Here is a 6,000-nt window from a genome sequence, read left to right as displayed (position 1 = left end):
AGTACCCTTAGAGGCCGCCGTTAAAAGGCGTATCGGCGGTCGCTAAGGGCTTAAGAATGAACATATTGTCAATATTAATCACAGAGGGTATACTCCCTTAGCACACCATTTAGTTAACAAATATCAATGGAACACAAAGTCATTCTCATTTAGAGTGATTGAAGTTATACCACAATCTAATAGACTGGGATAAAAAAAACTATCAAAAGAGAAACCAGATGGATTTTTTTGCTGGAATCTGAGTCCAGGGGGTATAAATTAGCAATTCAGCTTCACTAGCTGCATATCATAGGCGCAGACTATTTATCCCATTGTGCAGTGCCAGGGTGTATTGGTCCAGCTATTATTTATGATCTTCTATTGTTGGGATTAATGATTTTTATTATGTACTGTATATGTGTACAAAATATATAATTATTTATTCCTGGCAGGGGCTGTAATGAAAACATGAAATTAATATTTTTGAGTGCAATATCTTTGGATAATTATCTTTGGATAATTAGCTTACTTTACAAATGTGCTTAATTTGTATTGCTTTTTAAAATAGTAGTAATAGTATTTATTATATAGTGGCAGCATATTGAATCAGATTTTCACAGGGTTCATGTTCTGAAGTTAGAAAATTTAGTCAACTAATCAACAATTTGAACAAGAGACGTAGGGGTTGTGCTTGTAAAGCGTGCAATGTTTGAGACCAAGGGCTGATGCAAAAGTTAGTGCATGTATTGCGTTGGGTGATGGAACCACTGTGCCAAAGTCCAAGGAAGATCTGAATGGGCGTGACTAGGAGCCTCACCAATCTGACCACGCATATGTAGCAGCTAACGACACCGAGGTCCGTGGAGAGAAAAAAGGAAACTAGGAGCCTCACCAATCTGACCACGCACATGTAGCAGCTAACGACACCGAGGTCCGTGGAGAGAAAAAAGGAAGTGATCCAGCTGCTACTTCAAAACTGACCTTGAGTAGATGGCAGCTGATCCCTAAAATCTGGTATCTGGGATGGCCCCAGGGAATGTCCAACAGATGCAGGCAGGCAGAGAAGATGGCAGGAACCGCAGGTGCAGACAGCACAGTCTGATGGAGAGATGAGCACTGGCGGGTGCAGCTGGTTCAACTGCTTTTGAGGTGAGCAGTGACGGGTGCAGCTGTCTCAGCTGCTGTTGAGGTAAGCACTGACATGTGCAGCTGGCTAGGTTGCTGTTGAAGTGAGCACTGGTGGGTGCAGCTGGATCAGCTGCCATTAAGGTGAGCACTAGCAGGTGCAGCTGGCTCGGTTGTCTTTGAGGTGAGCGCTGGCGGGTGCAGCTGGCTCTGCTGTCTTGGGGGTGAGTACTGGAAGGTTCAGCTGACTCAGTTGCTGTTGAGGTGATATGCAGCAGGCTCGGCTGACATTGAGGTAAGAATTGGTGGGTGCATCTAGATTGGTTGCCATTAACCCCTTTAACCTCAAGGGTGGTTTGCACGTTAACGACCGGGCCAATTTTTGCAATTCTGACCACTGTCCTTTTATGAGGTTATAACTCTGGAACGCTTCAATTGATCCTAACGATTCTGACAATGTTTTCTCGAGATATATTGTACTTCATGATAGTTGTAAAATGTCTTTGATATTACCTGCGTTTATTTGTAAAAAAAACAGAAATTTGGCGAAAATTTAGAAATTTTAGCAATTTTCCAAATTTGAATTTTATGCCCTTAAATCACAGAGATATGTCACACAAAATACTTAATAAGTAATGTTTCCCACAGGTCTACTTTACATGAGCACAATTTTGGAACCAACATTTTTTTTTTGTTAGGGAGTTATAAGGGTTAAAAGTTTACCAGCAATTTCTCATTTTTACAACACCAATTTCTTTAGGGACTACATCACATTTGAAGTCACTTTGAGGGGTCTATATGAAAGAAAATACTCAAGTGTGACACAATTCTAAAAACTGCACCCCTCAAGGTGGTCAAAATCACATTCAAGAAGATTATTAACCCTTCAGGTGTTTCACAGGAATTTTTAGAATGATTAAAAAAATGAACATTTAATTTTTTTCAGAAAAAATTTACTTCAGCTCCAATTTGTTTTGTTTTACCAAGGGTAACAGCAGAAATTGGATACCAAAAGTTGTTGAGCAATTAGTCCTTAGTACGCTGATACCCGATATGTGGTTGTAAACCACTGTTTGGGTGCACAGCAGAGCTCAGAAAGGAAGGAGCGCCATTTGAATTTTCAATGCAAAATTGACTGGAATTGAGATAGGACGCCATGTCGCGTTTGGAGAGTCCTTGATGTGCCTAAACATTGAAACCCCCACAAATGACAACATTTTGGAAAGTAGACCCCCTAAGGAACTTATTGAGATATGTGGTGAGAACTTTGATCCACCAAGTGCTTCACAGAAGTTTATAATGCAGAGCCTTAAAAATAAAAAATCATATTTTTTCACAAAAAATGATCTTTTTGTGTCATTTTTGTTATTTTTCCAAGGGTAACAGAAGAAATTGGACCCCAAAAGTTGTTGTGCAATTTGTGCTGAGTATGCTGATACCCCATATGTGGGGGGAACCACCGTTTGGGCGTATGGCAGAGCACGGAAGGGAAGGAACGCTGTTTGGAATGCAGACTTAGATGGATTGGTCTGCAGGCGTCACGTTGCATGTGCAGAGCCCCTGATGTACCCCCCACAAGTGACCCCATATTGGAAACTAGACCCCCCAAGGAACTTATCAAGATGTGTTTTGAGAACTTTGAACCCCCAAATGTTTTATTACAGTTAATAAAGCAAGGCAGTGAAAATAAAAAAATCGTTTTTTTCCACAAAAATTATATTTTTGCCCCCAGTTTTGTATTTTCCCAAGTGTAACATGAGAAATTGGACCTCAAAAGTTGTTGTCCAATGTGTCCTGAGTACGCTGATACCCCATAAGATTGGGTAAACCCCTGTTTGGGCGCACGGAGAGCTTGGAAGGGAAGAAGCACTGTTTTACTTTTTCAACGCCGAATTGGCTGGAATTGAGATCAGACGCCATGTCGCGTTTGGAGAGCCCCTGATGTGCCTAAACAGTGGAAACCCCCCAATTCTAACTGAAACCCAATCCAAACACACCCCTAACCCTAATCCCAATGGGAATGCTAACGACACCCCTAACCCTGATGCACCCCGAACCCTAATCCCAACTGTAAATGTAATCCAAACCCTAAGCCAAACTTTAGCCCCAACCCTAACTTTGGCCCCAACCCTAACCCTAACTTTAGCCCCAACCCTAACTGTAGTCCTAACCCTAACCCTACCCCCAACCCTAACCCTAGCCCCAATCCTAACCCTAACCCTAGCACTAACTCTAACTTTAGCCCCAACCCTAACTGTAACCCTAACCCTAGCCCTAGCCCTAACCATAGCCCCAACTCTAACCCTAGTCCCAACCCTAACTTTAGCCCCAACCCTAATCCTAGCTCTGACCCTAGCCCTAACCCAAGCTCTAACCCTAACCCTAATGGGAAAATGGAAATAAATACATTTTTTACATTTTACTATTTTCCCCTAACTAAGGGGGTGATGAAGAGGGTTTGATTCACTTTTATAGCAGGTTTTTTAGCGGATTTTTATGATTGGCAGCTGTCACACACTAAAAGACACTTTTTATTGCAAAAAAAAGTTTTTGCGTCTCCACATTTCGAGAGCTATAATTTTTTCCATATTTTGGTCCACATAGTCATGTGAGGTCTTTTTTCTTGTGGGACAAGTTGACAATTTTATTGGAACCATTTTCGGTCACGTGACATTTTTTGATCGCTTTTTATTCCGATTTTTGTGAGGCAGAAAGACCAAAAACAAGCTATTCACGAATTTCTTTTGGGGTGGGCGTTTATACCGTTCCTTGTTTTGGTAAAATTGATAAAGCAGTTTTATTCTTCAGGTCAGTGCGATTTCAGCAATACCTCATTTATATCATTTTTTATGTTTTGGCGTTTTTATATAATAAAAACTACTTTATGTAAAAAATAATGATTTTTGCATCGCTTTATTCTGAGGACTATAACTTTTTTATTTTTCGCTGATGATGCTGTATTGCAGCTTGGTTTTTGCAGGAGAAGATTTCGTTTTCAGCGGTACCATGGATATTTACCGTATATACTCGAGTATAAGCCGAGATTTTCAGCCCATTTTTTTGGGCTGAAAGTCCCCCTCTCGGCTTATACTCGAGTCATATACCCGGGTGTCAGCAGGGGAGGGGGAGCGGGGGCTGTGTAATCATACTTACCTGCTCCCAGCGCGGTCCCTGCAGTCCCTGGCTTCTCCGGCGCTGCAGATTCTTCCTGTACTGAGCGGTCACATGGCACCGCTCATTACAGAAATGAATAGGCGGCTCCACCCCCATAGGGGAGGAGCCGCATATTCATTGCTGTAAATGATCGGTGCCATGTGACCGCTCAATTACAGGAAGAAGCTGCAGCAGCGGAGAAGCCAGGGACTGCAGGGACCGCGCCAGGAGCAGGTAAGGGGAGCGCAGCGCTATAATTACCTGCTCCTCGCTCCGGCTCCATCTGCAGCGTCCTCTAGCAATGACGCTCAGGTCAGAGGGCGCGGTGACGTAGTCAGTGCACGCCCTCTGCTGAGCGTCAGTGCTTGAGACGGAGCCGCACGAGGAGCAGGTAATTATTGAAAGCGCTGGCATCCTGAGAAGAGAGGTGAGTATGTGATTTTTTTTTTTTATGGCAGCACCAGCAGCATTCTAAGGAGCACCTATGGGGCCATAAAGGTGCAGAGCATAAATGGGGCACAGCATTATAAGGAGCACCTATGGGGCCATAAAGGTGCAGAGCATATATGGGGCACAGCATTATAAGGAGCACCTATGGGGCCATAAAGGTGCAGAGCATATATGGGGCACAGCATTATAAGGAGCACCTATGGGGCCATAAAGGTGCAGAGCATATAAGGGGCACAGCATTATAAGGAGCACCTATGGGGCCATAAAGGTGCAGAGCATATATGGCACAGCATTATAAGGAGCATCTATGGGGCCATAATCAACGGTGCAGAGCATTCTATATGGCACAGCTTTCTATGGAGCATCTATGGGGCCATAAAGGTGCAGAGCATATATGGGGCACAGCATTATAAGGAGCATCTATGGGGCCATAAAGGTGCAGAGCATATATGGGGCACAGCATTATAAGGAGCATCTATGGGGCCATAAAGGTGCAGAGCATATATGGGGCACAGCATTATAAGGAGCATCTATGGGGCCATAAAGGTGCAGAGCATATATGGGGCACAGCATTCTAAGGAGCACCTATGGGGCCATAAAGGTGCAGAGCATAAATGGGGCACAGCATTATAAGGAGCACCTATGGGGCCATAATCAAAGGTGCAGAGCATATATGGCACAGCATTATAAGGAGCATCTATGGGGCCATAATCAACGGTGCAGAGCATTCTATATGGCACAGCTTTCTATGGAGCATCCATGGGGCCATAAAGGTGCAGAGCATATATGGGGCACAGCATTATAAGGAGCACCTATGGGGCCATAAAGGTGCAGAGCATATATGGGGCACAGCATTATAAGGAGCATCTATGGGGCCATAAAGGTGCAGAGCATATATGGGGCACAGCATTATAAGGAGCATCTATGGGGCCATAAAGGTGCAGAGCATATATGGGGCACAGCATTATAAGGAGCATCTATGGGGCCATAAAGGTGCAGAGCATATATGGGGCACAGCATTCTAAGGAGCACCTATGGGGCCATAAAGGTGCAGAGCATATATGGAGCACAGCATTATAAGGAGCACCTATGGGGCCATAAAGGTGCAGAGCATATATGGGGCACAGCATTCTAAGGAGCACCTATGGGGCCATAAAGGTGCAGAGCATATATGGGGCACAGCATTCTAAGGAGCACCTATGGGGCCATAAAGGTGCAGAGCATATATGGGGCACAGCATTATAAGGAGCACCTATGGGGCCATAAAGGTGCAGAGCATATATGGGGCACAGC

The sequence above is a fragment of the Ranitomeya imitator genome, chromosome 2 (genome assembly GCF_032444005.1).
Source record: "Ranitomeya imitator isolate aRanImi1 chromosome 2, aRanImi1.pri, whole genome shotgun sequence".
NCBI classification, from domain to species: domain Eukaryota; kingdom Metazoa; phylum Chordata; class Amphibia; order Anura; family Dendrobatidae; genus Ranitomeya; species Ranitomeya imitator.
The sequence above is the reverse complement of the archived record's forward strand: the minus strand, read 5'-3'. Positions refer to the sequence as shown.